This window comes from Mytilus trossulus, chromosome 13 (assembly GCF_036588685.1).
Source record: "Mytilus trossulus isolate FHL-02 chromosome 13, PNRI_Mtr1.1.1.hap1, whole genome shotgun sequence".
NCBI lineage: Eukaryota > Metazoa > Mollusca > Bivalvia > Mytilida > Mytilidae > Mytilus > Mytilus trossulus.
In genome coordinates, this window is record NC_086385.1 from 4738297 (window position 1) to 4755079 (window position 16783).

General features: G+C 31.6%; 1 protein-coding gene across 1 annotated transcript in view; it reads left to right on the forward strand.

Annotated features, from left to right (window-relative positions):
• Nucleotides 1-11868: 11868 nt before the first annotated feature.
• LOC134695528 (chitin synthase chs-2-like) overlaps nt 11869-16783 on the forward strand; it is a 37636-nt gene continuing 32721 nt past the window's right edge. The window contains exon 1 of the mRNA XM_063556807.1: nt 11869-12103. The gene's annotated coding sequence lies outside the window, so the exon portion shown is untranslated. The remainder of the gene's footprint in view (nt 12104-16783) is intronic.

The following is a 16783-nucleotide window of genomic DNA, read 5'->3' on the forward strand; positions in this document are numbered from 1 at the left end:
GTCTGTCCGACAGCCTGCTTATAAATCAAAGTTGTATTAAATGCAGATTACAGTTTGGAGTTAGGGAAGGAAGTGTTCAATTCAACTTGAAATTTAGGACACACATTCATTATAAAGGGAACTTTTAAATTATACCAAGTGAGAGTTTGGCATATTTCTCGATAATTTTGAAATGAATGATGGTTTAAAACTAGCATGTTTCCTTTTAGGATGAAAATGCGTTATCAAGTTATTCTAATTTTTTCTACGACGATATAGTTTTAATATACTTTTATGATTCACTAGAATTATTTGTATACATATATATGCATTTTTAAATAATTGTTGTCATCATAACAGTACCCTCCTGATCATAGATTATAACAAAATATACAATTAGAATACCCATGTATATCAATTATAGTTTCTTCCACTGCATCGAGGTTGATACGATATGTATCCACAAAAGACAGTTTAATCTTAGAATTTAAGCGTCGAGTCTTGCCGAGCGTTTTATATATATAAAATGTACAGTTACGTTGACAAATGTCGTATTGCACGAGATTTGGTGGCGGAATTTGTTTTTCTAATGATTTTTAGGCGATATGATAATAGGTTTAATATTTAAGTTTTCTATGATTGGGAAATAAATGTGTTCTAAATTTCTTTCCGACTTCGACATGCATAATTAAGCATTCGCCTTTTTCGTGACGGCAGGAAATTCAGAAAGAAAAGTTGCCGTCATATTTGAATTTTGACAAATAAAGAATTATCAGATCAAATGTACCATATGTTAATAATATAAATAAAAAAACGTTCAGGAAACGTATAAATCGGCTAGGAATCAGAAAAATAATGATATATAATATGTATAATGCAAAAAAAGTGCTCTAAACTTAAACTAAGATTCAAGTCATAATTTTCGTTTTTACGAGTGAGCTTTCAATACAGTTTCTTGCGATAAAATATTTAACCTAGTTTTGTCTGTTATTTTTGAAGCCATGATATGAACAATGCTACATATCTATCACAAGGAGTCGTACATTTATAACCCTTCCACTGTTTTATCTTCTTCGAGCTGTTCTAACAACAAAAAGTAAAACAACAAAAATACCAAACTCCAAGGAAAATTCAAAACTGTAAGTCCCTTAACAATTGGCAAAATCAAAAGCTCAAACACCTTAAGCGAATGAAAAGAACTGTCATATTCCTGACTTGGTACATGCATTTTCTTATGTAGAAAATTGTGGATAAAACCTGGTTTTAAAGCTAGCTAAGCCTCTCACTTGTACGAAAGTTGCATACAATTCCATTATATTGACAACAATGTGTGAAAAAAAACAGACATTATAGGTAAAAATGTCAAAACTAGGGGTACAGCAGTCAACGTTGTGATATTATCTCAATCTCTATAAAACAAACAAATATGTCAACAAATGATTTTAAATGTACTTTAAACTTCAAGCAAACACCATGCAATCAATTAATCAATTTGGAAAATGCATACGTGCAATTGCATGAAATGTGAGAAGGCAATAAATATATCAGAGTCGCTATTTCTTTTTGTCTCCCTCTAAAAACCATAATCAATAGAAAATGATGGATCAGAAAGTTCATCATTCACTGTCTGCCTAGGCCGCTGCAGCTAACAAACACAAAAAACAATCAACACTATTATAATAAAAAAAAAATCATCATGAACGCAAATACAAATTATGTATTAAAATAAAAATTCATTTTTTACACACATTATTTATCATATAAATCAAACACATAAGATGAATAAATTTTGTCGGGTTATAGGGTGGTAAACTATGCTACATCAAAAGCGAAACTCGAATGACACTATCGTAAATTCACACAACCGCCAAAAGAATGGAACGAAATATTTTAACTGACCTTATATTCAAAAAGCATGGTCAGTACTGTTTTAACTCAAGCAAGGAAAAACATTTGACATATCATTATATAATCCAACACGTCTATCAATTATAAACCGGTGTACATAACTTTAATAAATGTCTTGAGAGTCATCTTTCTCGTCTTATTCAATCGGTCGTAGGCAGATGAGATAAAAACAAATATCATTTATTTATCCACACTTTATTCTATCATGATGCGGCTTGACTTGGATTTTTCGAAGACATTTTGCTTGATTTGATGTTGATGTTGTCTTACATTATACTTAATTGTTCTCATACATTTGAATTGATGATGACGAAAGAGGGACGAAAGATATCAAAGGGACAGTCAAACTCATAAATCTAAAATAAACTGACAACGCCATGGCTAAAAATGAAAAAGACAAACAGACAAACAATTATAGTACACACGACACAACATAGAAAACTAAAGAATAAACGATGAAACTTGACAGTAAAGCTACAATTAATCAGTATTACAAAGGAAAACAAATCACATTTAGTTTATTCAACAAAAAAGTCTTCTTTAGGTGAAATATCACCAAATCATACTGAATACTTCACATTTACTTGCATACCAAAAAGTTCGAAAGAAATAGTCTTTTGAGTTTGACTGTTATAGGAAATAAATCTTTTAAATTAATCTTAGATGTTTCAAAGGACCATTAATAACTTATTTTGGTGCTTCTACCGAATATTTTTGGAAACTTGAGGTTACATGGTACATTTTTTTTGTAACTAACGCTTATACACTTGAAAAAAGGGGTGAAAATTTGAACGATAATCTTTCAGTGAATGCTATTTTTCTGTACGCAATGAAATATTAGTTGAAATGGTCTATATAGTACTGGACAGGATAAGACTTACTCGTGCCGAGTATTGCAACAAAGATAAATTCTGTATATTTAACAAAAAGCATAAATTTATCAAAGATTAGTAGGGAGATAAATGGATGTATAACAAATGCAATAGGATACGAGATATTTATATTCATGCAAGATATAGATATAGGCCACACCCATAAAGAAATAAAGTTTAAAAAAGAGTACCCTGTAACCATAAATCGATTGAGAGAAAACAAATCCGAGTTACAAACTAAAATCGAGGGAATCAAATACATGTATATGTCCCAGACCGTATGAGTATTTGAACCGTACGCGTACGGTCTGGACCGTATGCGTACTTTTTCAAAATACGCATACGGTCGGACCGTACGTGTACGGTCTGACTGATATTAAGAAGTTGGTCAAGTTTATTAGATACAAATGTATATAACAGATCAACATAACTTATATCTCCAATTAATATAAAAAGTTCAACAGCACTTGACATAAAAGATCACGCTTATTTAATCTGTTAATCTCCTGTATTTTGCTGGCCGGTAACTCATTAATTGCAGCTCAATATGCTCATTGAAATTAAAGTTATCGGAAGTAAACATAATGTGGGAGGACAATGGTTTTAGAATATTTATGAATTTTACAAAAGAAATGCATACGCAAAGGAGCATGCATTAACAAACATGTAAATGTGAAAAATACGACGTTCTTATTAGAAGCAAGTGTCACCTTTGGCCAGAGTAACAAAATATAATTCACGGATATACAACTAAACAAATATTCAATTTCGATTGTTCTCTTATTCACTTTATCCATCTATTTTGTAATAATAACAATTGTATAACTAAAAATAGAGTGTTGATACATTTTTGTTTAAATTTAACCCATATGATCCCAAAACATGTATGATCAGCTGGACCGTACGCGTATACTCATACGGTCCGACCGTACGCGTACGCAGAGATGTATTGTTTGTTATCCGATTCATGGCATTGTTAAATCTTGTGAAACAATAACCGTTTCCAACCGTGGTTGTATAACTTACCCACACGATTAGACTTAAGGTCATATTTTACGTGAGAAACAGGATATTCTCGGCAGATGATTCTAAATTCCCGTCTACTTTTAAGGTGCGATACTCTGAACTGAAATCAAATATTCCTTATTATTATCTATCAGATTTTTCTATACATAAATAAATAAGATGTGGTATGAATTCAAATGAGACAACTTATCATAAGAGACCAAATTACACAGTAATTAACAACCTTAGGTCACCGTATTGACTTTATCAATAAGCAAAGTCAATACCCAGTCTTCAAACTAAGCCCAAGAATTTGCATCAAAATGATGTTGAATAAAAAGTGAACTTATCTCCTGCACCACTTACAAAACACAATATTTTCAAATTAAACTGTCACATCAATTATATTATGTTAGTTCACAGATGCCACATGGCTTCTTTCTCAATTTATAGGTGACAATTGCAAGAAGAGATTAAAATAAATACACAATACCAATCAAGAAATGTATCTTTTTTTTCTTATATATATGTGATTTTGATTTTTTTACAAAATTTAATTTTTTCAATAAATTGCAAGATTAAAATATTAAAAAAAAAACATATTTAAAAATATTGGGTTTTCAAATTAATCTTAAAAGTCAGGATAAACAACATCAAGAACATTTCCAAAAAAAATTAATTAAACACCAAAAATTAAGAAAAAAGGGGGAGGGTCAACCCCACAAGTGCCTGTGCATTTTCCCTAAACTTTTAAAGTTTAACAATTTTGTGTTTCAAACATCTGTTTGTTGTAATAATATCAGTCGCCTTATCAGTATGAAATGAAAGATTTATATCACTACTTAACCATTTTATAATTGAGAGAAGATATGAAATTTTCACTTTCTTGTGCATGGATGTTGGACTGTACCGCATATATTCAGCTGTAAAAGGCATCGAAATGACAAATGTAAAACAATCCTAACGAAATAAACTAATGGCCTAATTAATGTACGGAAAATAAACGAAAAACAAATATGTACCACAGCCACTGAATTAGAGAATCTATATCTGTACCAAACTCAGTGTACTGTTTAATCTTGACGGGCAATAACTATTACAACTAGAGGCTCTAAAGAGCCTGTGTCGCTCACCTTGGCATATGTGAATTAATCAAAGGAAGCAGACAGTTCTTGACAAAATTGTGTTTAGGTGATTGTGATGTGTTTGTACATCTTCCTTTACTGAACATTCTTGCTGCTCACAATTATCTCTATCTATAATGAACTTGTCCGTGTAGTTTCAGTGGAAAATGTTAGTAAAAATTTACAAATTTTATGAAAATTGTTGAAAATTGATTATAAAGGACAATAACTTCTTAGAGGTTCAATTGACCATTTTGGTCATTGTGACTTATTTTTGAGTCTTAAATTGCTGTACATTATTGCTGTTTACAGTTTATCTCTATCTATAATAATATTCAAGATAATAACCCAAAACAGCAAAACTTCCTTAAAATTACCAATTTAGGGGCAGCAACCTAACAACGAGTTGTCCGATTCATCTACGTCAGAGCAGATAGATCTTGACCAGATAAACAATTTTACCCCTTGTCAGATTTGCTCTAAATGCTTTGGTTTTTGAGTTATAAGCCAAAAACTGCATTTTACCCCTATGTTCTATTTTTAGCCATAGCGGCCATCTTGGTTGGTTTGCCCGGTCACAAAACACAATTTTTATACAAGATAGCCTAATAATGATTCTGGCTATGTTTGGTAAAATTTGGCCCAGTAGTTTCAGAGGAGAAGATTTTGTAAAAGTTAACTAAGATTTACGAAAAATGGATAAAAATTGACTATAAAGGGCAATAACTCCTAAAGGGGTCAACTGACCATTTTGGTCCTGTTGACTTATTTGTAAATTTTACTTTGCTGAACATTTTTGCTGTCTACAGTTTATCTCTTTCCATAATAAAATTCAAGATAATATCCAAAAACAGCAAAATTTCCTTAAAATTACCGATTCAGGGCAGCAACCCAACAACGGGTTGTCCCATTCATCTTAAAATTTCAGGGCAGATAGATCTTGACCAGATAAACAATTTTACCCCTGTCAGATTTGCTCTAAATGCTTTGGTTTTTGAATAATAATTAAAAACTGCATTTAACCTCCATGTTCTATTTTTAGCCGTGGCGGCCATCTTGATTGGTTGGCAGGGTAAAAAAACACAAATTTTAAACTAGGTACATCAATGATGATTGTGGCCAAGTTTGGATTAATTTGGCCCGGTAGTTTCAGAGGAGAAGATTTTTGTAAAAGATCATGGAGATTTACGAAAAATGGTTAAAAATTGACTATAAAGGGCAATAACTCCTAAAGGGGTCAACTGACCATTTTGGTCATGTTGACTTATTTGTAAATCTTACTTTGCTGAACATTATTGCTGTTTACAGTTTATCTCCATCTATAATAATATTCAAGATAATAACCAAAAACAGTAAAATTTCCTTAAAATTACCAATTTAGGGGCAGCATCCCAACAATGGATTGTCTGATTCATCTGAAAATTTCAGGGCAGATAGATCTTGACCTAATAAACAATTTTACCCCATCTCAGATTTGCTCTTAATGCTTTGGTTTTTGAGTTACAAATTTGAAACTAGATACATCAATGATGATTGTGGCCAAGTTTGGTAAAATTTGGCCCAGTAGTTTCAGAGGAGAAGATTTTTGTAAAAGTTAACGACAGACGACGGACGACGGACGACAGACGACGGGCGACGGACGACGGACGCCGGACGCCAAGTGATGAGAAAATCTCACTTGGCCCTTTGGGCCCGGTGAGCTAAAAATAGGTTGTATAACTCATGATTATATTCTAAAGGTCATACTTAACACTACAGGGAGATAACTCTGAAAAGTCAGCTAAACGTTTTAATTACGTTGTGTTGTAAAAGGATCGAATATTAAGCTTCTCAATGATCAAAATTGGTGTTTGTCAAATTGCTACAAAACCAGTGTAATTTTTCTGACAAAACGGTTGGTTCAAAAAAAAAATTTTTTTATATTTTTGTCAAAGGGTCAAAGTAAATACTTAGTCAAAATAAATTTTTAATTAGTGAAAGTGTTCGGTTCCACCTTCACGTGATAAATAGGATATGTTCAGCAGATTCTGAATCAACTTTTAAGGTGTGATTCTCTGAGCTGAAACTCTACCGCCTTTATCACAAGGAGTGTCAATTTTGCTGTATTATCAGAACTGGGGCGTTTCCCCTTACATTATGATATTGTGAAGTTAATTGTAAAATACTGGTATAGATTTGAAAATCTTACAACTGAATTCAGTCTATTGAAAGATGCTTATAAATGCAGCCAAGAGCTCCACAAATCTAACATAACTTCTTGGTTCTCATTTGCTAAAAAAGTATTAGAAGTTTTTGAAATTAAACAAGAAGTAAAACATTTCGGACAATATAAATTTTTGAACATATCTAGCAAATTAATTCCCACTAAATATATAAGCAATTGGTATGCTAGCCAAAATAAAGCTTCTGATGGAAAAGTGTTTAATTATGTGAAATCAAACCAGAATTTTGGTTATGAAAATTATCTTTCTTTAATTAAGGACTTTGATTTTAGAAGATCTATGTTATGCAAATTAAGTATTTCTGCTCATAAGCTTCAAATTGAAGTTGGACGTTTTTCAAATATTCCACGAAATGACAGAACTTGCAAAAAATGCCTCCTCTGGCTGTTTTGAAGATGAAATCCATTTTTTAACTAACTGTGAAAATTTTAAATCAGATAGAGATGCTCTCTTTTACTTTGTTTGCCAAAGAATTCCAAATTTTTCTTTACATGATAATCAGCATACATTTATTTATTTATTTAACTGTGAAGACAATCGGTCCTTAATGCTGTTGGTAAATTTATTAAAGTGAATATGAGTTAGTAATTGTATTGTTACTGTATGTAAAAAAATGTTTGTATCTATGTATCTATGCAAATCAATATTCTTTTTTCTTATTCATGTATGCTCTGTATGCCCCTTATGGGCCCTTAATTGGAAATAAAATATGTTCCGTTTTGTTCTGTTCTGTTCATTCTTGAATTTCACTATAATTACTCTGTAAATTGAGAATGGAAATGGGGAATGTGTCAAAGAGATAAAAACTCAACCAAAGAGCATGAAAACAGCCGAAAGCCACCAATGGATCTTCAACACAGCGAGAAAATCTCACATCTGGAGGAGTTCTTCGGCTGGCCCCTAAACAAATATCTCTTCTAGAGCAGTGATAATGGACGTCATACTAAACTCCGAAATATATAAGTAAACTCAAAAACACACAAGACTAGCAAAGGCCAGATGCTTCTGACTTGGGACAGATACAAACCTGCGACGTGGTTAAAAATGTATTGCAAGATCTCAACCCTCCCATTCACCTGTAGCCAATATTGGATAAAGAAACACATAGCAATGCGCACAGTAAAACTCATGTTTAAAGAAGTCCAAGGCCGATGTCAGGATAGGTAACTGAAGAAACTAATATAAAAAAGAAGATGTGGTATGATTGCCAATGAGACAACTATCCACAAAAGACCAAAATGACACAAACATTAACAATTATAGATCACCGTACGGCCTTCAACAATGAGCAAGGCTATACCGCATATAGTCAGCTATAAAAGGCCCCGATAAGACCATGTAAAACAATTCAAGAGAGAAAACTAACGACCTTATTTATGTAAAAAAATAAACGAAAAATAAATATGTAACACATAAACAAACGACAACCACTGAAGTACAGGCTCCTGACTTGGGACAGGCACATACATAAATAATGTGGCGGGGTTAAACATGTAAGCGGGATCCCAACCCTCCCCCTAACCTGGGACAGTGGTATAACAGTACAACATAAGAACTAACTATAAAAATCAGTTGAAAAAGGCTTAACTCATCAGAAAGACAAAAAAATAAAAGTGGACGTGGCCGGGTCCTTATACATCCCGGCACAAAAAGACACAATGAACAGATCTGAGAGAGCAAAATGATAATGATCCATTAATTAACAAAGTCCTGGGGTCTGTTTATCGAAGCTCTCTTAGGATTAGGATGTGTCCTAAGACCAATTTAGGACACATCTTATTCCTACATGGGTTTATCAAACATGTCGCAAATTAGGAAAATCCTAGGAATTGTCCTAACTTTAGGAAACCAATTTAGGTTTCTTAAGATGGTCTTAGGATGGTCCTAACTTTAGGATACATTCGAATTTCGTCTTTTGTTCATTTTCACGCGTATTGTTTTTTAAGAGGTAGTAAAACTAGTTGAAATTCTCCGTATTGATATGAATAGTGCACGAGATTTTAATTTGAACTGTTAAAGAATGAAATGTGACACCTCGAATTCAACTCACTCAAAAACATGTTATGTAATTTTATATCTTGTTTAACAGTTAGTTTGTTCGATTTTTATTTTTGTCTCGTGTTTTGTTTCATACAGTTTAAATCTACAATTATTTTACAAAATATATTTATTACTTTAAATTTAGAACTACCTATTAGTTAATAGTTTCTAATTAACCATATTTGAAATAAAATTATAGATAAAATAGGATATCATAATTTATTTTTTTCATATTCAGTTTTTATTTTTTTCATATTCAGTTTTTATTTTATTTTTCGCCAATACTTAGGACATCAGTTAGGACGTCCTAGCTAAGATATTCATAAGATAGCTTCGATGTGCATGCTGAGACGTGTCGTAAGTCGGTCCTAACTTTATCCTAACTTCTGTCCTAAGAAATTCTTAGGACCGATCTTAGGACAGTTTCGATAAACAGGACCCAGGCTTTTTTAAACTAGTGTATTATAGTCTCATTTGAACAAATATATACAATCAGGTGATGACAACTTCGTAATTGCAACAGCTAAGGTTTTTTGCACAAAATGAATACTCCGAAAAGGGAAAGATAAAATAGACAAGATATCTGATTACTTCATTCTAATGATATCTGTGAAACATGAACTTCTTTCCTGTTCATTTGCGAAATATCTGAGTTCACTCCCTTGCACTGCTTTGTGGACGTGTGTTGCTAAATCTGTAGTTTTACAAGACTCACAAATTCTGGGATTTTTTCGGGGTTTTTTTTTCGGGTTTTTTTTCCTTCTTTTTTTTTCAGAAATGTCTTTTTGACATGTATTACCATATTTTGGTGGGGTTCGTGTAGTTTATTCAGTTTAATATGTTATGCTTAGTTTAAACAGTTTGCATTGTCCCTCTCGTGCAAAGTTATAAACGTTGATATTGACACATAATTCTTTTCAAAATTCCCCTTATGAATTTTCTAAATAACTTGAACTAACATTAAGATAAATATTCTGTGCTTTTCATTTCCAATCGAAATATATGTACTTTTATTACCGATTATAAATAAATATATAAATGTATAGATTATAAATTGATTCTTATATAAGTAGCATGCATTTCCAATTTAAATCACATTAATGCACATGCAAATGCATAAAAATTAGAAACCAAAAAATGTCACATTTCAAGGCTATTGAAATTGTTTTATGAAATATAGATTTTCAATACAAGTAGGCTTTCCGGTGACCGAAAAAAATGAGACTAGCTATTTTTAATGTTGTTATCAATGCGATAAGTTGTACAGATTGATATTATATAACTATATCACAAAAATTTATAAAATTTGAAAGATATTGAATATTCTTTATCATTTAAAAATTTACTTTCAGTTTCTCTGCGTTTAAATATGTACACGATTAATTTTGTCATACTTTAGGGTTTTGCTTAGGGTTCCTCATTTTTGTATTATATTAATTTCTTTTACCTTTTCTCTCTAGTCCTAATACTTTTTTTCTCCATTTTTCTCTATTCTTTATATTTTTTGCGCATGAGCCAACTATCAACCAGGGGCAAAATCATATAAACTTTACATTTTTTCAGGGGCCAGCTGAAGGACACCTACGGTGCGGGAATTCTCGCTACATTGAAGACCCATTGGTGGCCTTCGGTTGCTGTCTGCTCTATGGTCGGGTTGTTGTCGCTTTGACACATTCCCCATTTCCTTTTTCAATTATATTTAATAACTATAGTTCTAAATTGAAAAAGTACTAAACTGCTACTAGCTTTATTTAAAGAAAATACACAATTATATTCTTTGTATTAGGGAAGACAATTCTTTCTTCTATCTTGATAGGAAAAAGGGGAGGGTCGATATTAATATTGTGGACTGATACTAATTGAAAAAATAAATATCTCTTGAGGCACGAATTAAGAAGACTTTTATTCTGTCATACAAAATGCATGCGGAGTTTGTGTACAATATCAAAAATAAATGTTACGTTTCCAAAAAATCCCGAATCAAAGAATATCTAATTATCGTCTCCTGAAAAAAGTAGTACAAAAGATATTGGAATTCTCTAATTTAATATTATTTTTCTCGGATTAAAAATAGTATGTCAAGAAATAAAAACTTAACTTGTCGAAAATTAACTTTAAAAAAAAAAGTGTATTAAATTTTGGAAGCAACGGTATTTTCATTTATTTATTAATGTTTGTATTTTTTCCTTTTATTTTTAACAATCATTTATCTTTTTTCCTGCTTTCTTCTTTTAAAATTTTCCTATACACCATATATTCAAAAGAATTCCTAAAGTCAGTGAAAATACTACTTTAAACATATTTATTAATAGTGGATTGTGAAACAAGTTTTGCAACTTATATTATTCCCTTTCCACTTTGCGGGTGCGAGTGCTGCCTTGTAGCGGCATTAGCCTGCTCTTTTTTTTCGATGTCCACAAGGGTGACTGTCTTTGACGTGCAGGATATATGTCTCTCTCTTAACACGGGTCAGCCATTTATCGTTGGCCAAATTGGTCATGTATTTTTGACAACATTAAAAAAAATACAGTAACTCTTAGACTAGTTTAAAACAACCGAGTCATGCTGCGTGCGACACGAACCTTCGTTTTAAGGGGAAGTCGATTTCACTAATAGCCAGTTAAAATACCAATGATAGATAAAACAAGGAAGTACTACTATGACTATAAAGGATAGGGGTTTATCTAATCTGATATGACACAGAGCTCGTATCTTGAATTCAACGACATAGGATCATTTATAACAATCGTTCAAATTTTTATAGATTTTTCATTGATTTTAAGTGAATTCGACAAACGGCACATGCAGTGATCATTCTGGAGATATCGGAGCAACATCTATTATTTTTGAAGTGTTGTTAGGAAATTTAAGACATAGATAGCAAAGGGACTCGGGACTTTATTTGTATGCATGTTTTCACAGTACTTTTACAGATAGGATGGGTCTCTGTGCAGTAAGTTCTTTTTTCGTTGTTATTATACATGTAGGTCTCCATTTATAATTAGGAAACTTAAGCTATAATGGCAGGGACACGGAACTTTCTCTGTATGAATAATTTTACAGTTCTTACTGATGGGATGAGTCTCTGTGCAGTAAGTCTTTTGTTAGTATACCTCAATATATGTGTGTTTTTTTTTAATTGAACTATAAACGTACACATTTCAATGAAACTTTTACAGAAATGTCCGGAAAATACTATTTACTGGTTAAAAGGTTCAAACACTATTTCTTAGGTATGAACAATTTACTGGGAGCAATTACTTTTTACCGTAAAGAGACTTTTACCGGTTAATATGCATGTAGAGTTTCAAACATTTGTTTACTTGGTGCTACATTTGTAAGTGCTAGCAACAATTATTTCTTTCGTAAAGAGACCATTTTCCGGTTTATAGTTTCAAAAACTATTAACCGGGTAAAAAAGGAACTGAACCAAACAGTTTCCTCGAAAACTATTAACTTGAGGCAAATATTTTTTTCCGAAAAGAGACTATTTGCCGATTTATAATTTCAAAAACTATTTAATGGGTAAAATAAGAACTGAATGAACCTCCCCCCAAATAAAAACTGAATACCCCCCCCCCCCCCCCCACACTTTTCCCATAAAAATATTTGCTTAAGGCAACCATTTTTTCTCACTTTCTGCATAATAAAAATATGTATAATGGCTTTAAAAAAAAATAGCAAGTGTATTGTCTCCCCTGATACCAACTATTTACCGACACGAATTTCATTTTGTTTACAAACACATTAAACTCGTCGAAGATTGACATGAGCCATCATGCATGACTGCATGTATATAAAGAACACAAATTTTATTCTCTCTGGTACCGACCGTGCAAGGGCTGTATAGCCAGTCAAGGTCGTTAAAAACTTACATTTGTTGTCTCTCTGGTAGATGAACAATACACTTGACGGATATAGGAAGAGGTTGTTCGAAACTTTTTATCCTTAACTAATAATCTAATGTTGTTAAGATCAAAGATTAAGTCGTTTTTAAAATATTGACAGAAACGGCTTGAGGAACAAAGATAATACTTTCCTGCATGCATTTTTTAACACAGTCACCTTAATCTATTATCAATTGTTAAAAAATATTGTTTATCGTTTTTGCCTGGTTCTTTCAAAGTGTCCGCAGATAACCCCGTATTAAATCGTTCCACTTCAAAATTAAACAAAGAGCAGATAACCCCGTATTGAATTGTTCTTCTTGAGACTATGTTAAATAAACTTAAAATGAGACAAGATAGACGACTTCTTACACCCGGAGTAGCAACGGCAAAACTGTCATTGAACTTAAATGCAACCTGTTGAATTCTATATATATATTATATCTTTTTTTATACGCAAAAATTACAATAAAAAAAAAATGGTAACAAAATATATAAAGTTATGTGAGATGCGCACAATTTAGAAAATCTAAAAGAGAGGCGAAATATACCAGAAGAACTTTCAAACTCATAAATCGAAAATAAACTGACAACACATTCATGTTAGTACAGAAAACACATATATATGAACAATAAATACTAAGCAACACGAACCCAGCCAAAAAACTTGGGTTGATCTCGGGTACTCCGGAAGGTTAAGCAGATCTTGCTCCACATGTGGTATACATTACTCTGATTAAAGAATGAGGTCATGCAAAATTAAAAAAAAGAAACGTTTAAAAAATTGAGTCTTCCCCGATTAAAAAATAATGAAACCCAAAATATTAATAGAATTATTTTCTGTCACTCCATGTCAACATGGAGAAACAGAAAGTATTGCAATCACTCTGCGTTGTTCTAGTTTAATGTACGACAAACTTTATATCCGAATACATGTACATATATACATAAACGAGTTTTTTTTCTACAATTGTACATGTATGAACAAACTGACCCTACTCACCTTGGTTTTTCGGGTGGGGGAGGTGGGCAGGGTCGGACGTTTTTTAAAAACGTCGTGAAATAATTACCTTCAGTCTTTGTCCTTTAGTGACAGTTTGTGTTCTGCTTTACAAAATAAAACTGTAACAGGTGTAATATAATTCAGTTATTCAGTCACTGTGTCCATTAAAAAGTAGAAAGTTATCAGAATCAACGTTTAAATCGCATTTTGCTCCAATTTTAAAAAGGTATTGTTGGAAAGATGATAATAGGAGCTTCCAACCTGCACAGGTTCGTTGACTGCTTATATAACTCCCGTTCTAACCCGTTCTAAACTTTGGAAAAAAGGGCGGGCCGGGGGTATGCCTTGAAAATACTATTATAATAGTTTATAGTTAACTGAGGGAAGGCGATCATTACAGAATTCCGTCATTTGATAAGATGGATGGGTCACATAACGTTTTTGGAATGAAAAAATTAAGATATGGAATACATTAATTTTACAAATTTGAAATATTAACTTAAGTAGTCTAAATATTCTCTGTAGTATCAATTTTATTGAGATATGATACATTTATCTATTGATCTCTATTCATCTATCTATTGATCTCTATTCATCTATCTATTGATCTCTATTCATCTATCTATGATCTATCTTCATTCATTTTTTTGCGTTCTAGTATTTATTTACTCTATCATGCATTGTTTTTCGTACAAATATAATGCACATCACATAATATTTTCGAAATACCGCAAATTATCATGTCAAGTACGTACAGGTATATGTCAACTTCTATAACCAATAATTTGTTACAATTTTTTTATTTCTTCAATAATGATATTTGTAAAGCTATATTTAGTATTATATAAGTTTATACTTTTTTATAGAAAGAGACCGTTAGAAAGAGTCTAGGAAAAATTTGAATATCACACAGAATGTCTGTATATAATGCAGTCAATATTTTGTTTTATTTTTTCAATAATGATATTTGTGAAGCTAAACAGAGTTTAAAACAAGATTGAACATTTCTATAGAATTTTAATTTAGGAGAATCGTTTAAATCAACTATTTTACACGTATACTTTGCCTGAGCCATGCCTTTATACGTTTATCAGTCCACAAGTGTAGTGAACTTAAAATGCAATATAAAATAGGTTTTAAGAACCATCTTTAGATAAATATCACACCGGGGTACATGTTTTGGACTTTTATCAAAACGACGCGAATTCGTACGTGTAATCGTATGTAAATATAACTTATGATAAAACTCTGCACATACTACACTTTGTTAAATGTTAACCTTAGATACCAGTAGATAACCTTTGCAAATGTTACGTTTAGGATAGAAAAAGTTTTACAATGTGGAAAATTAGTTTTTTGCCCTAATCCAAATTATTTATAGTTAACTTTTATAATTTTTGATAAGTTTGCAACGTTATGTTTAGGATAGAAAAAGTTTTATAACGTGGAAAATTTGTTTTTTGCCAAAATCCAAATATGTTAATTTTTATATTACTGATAAATTTGCAATGTTATGTTTAGGATAGAAAAAAAAATACAATGTTGAGAATTAGTTTTTTGCCCATTTTTAAATTGTTAATCTTTTATATAACCGATATTTTTCAATATTTTTTCGATAACTTAGCTATAATTTAAAAAGACAGCAAAGCAAACATTATTTTTGTGGTAATGTATAGACTTCCCCTTTTTTTTTTAATGAAAATTGTCTTTGAAAAGTTAATTCACACGCCGCGACTGTCAGAGTATATTCAATAAATACGTTATACTGAAATACTTAATATATAAAATCTTTTATCCATTACATGTATGCTGCCCGGAAACAAATATCACTTAACACTCTTAACCTCGTTCTGCTTCTTAACCCCAGACGACCTCTATAACTGGACATATAACCTTTAGTAATTATTGTCTATTTGGTTTCGTTCTGAACGTGCATGACATATTTGCCATTGGACGTTAACATGATTCATTCCATTACATCGTAATGAGAAAATTGAAATATTTTCTTACTTGCTTATACAGTATGATATTTGACGTTTTGTTATGTTTTAATAAGTTCTTACGTGAAAAAAAATTAAACAAACAAACAAAAACATCATGCAATTTGGTGCCTATTTGTTAACATCAATATAAGTCTCGCTACAAAGATTATAAAACAAACTAGGCCGTACGGTGACCGAAAATTGTTAATTTTATTTGGTCTCTTGTGGAGAGTTGTCTCATTGGCAATCATACCACATCTTCTTTTTTTTATATACACAGTTTGTAGAACGTAATGTTTTTAATCTGAATCACATAATGATTAAGAGCATTATATATACAGTAGTATAAGTTAAGTCCAAATGTTCCTAAAAAAAGATTTTCCAAAAGATTTAATAAATCATATTTAATTTCTTCAATGTTGTAACAAGGAATTGTATATTTATTATTTAAATATACAATTCCTTGGTTGTAATTAGTCTTATAAGACAGATTATCAAAACCATGCAGATCCAGCAAGGCGAAACAAAGAAAAAGCAACTGAGCCCTTTTTTCATACATGTAGCTATAAGGAAAATAGGTAAAGGACAGCGGACAAATGTAGTTGACCTTGATATTTACCAGGTTCACTCCAAGGTCAATCATAAACAAGGAAGAAGCTTGTCAAATCAATTTTAAAAAACGTGTGAAGAAAATTCATAATTTTTATTGACATCTTTAAACCATTATTAGATCGGTATTGATTTTAGATTCAAAAGCATTC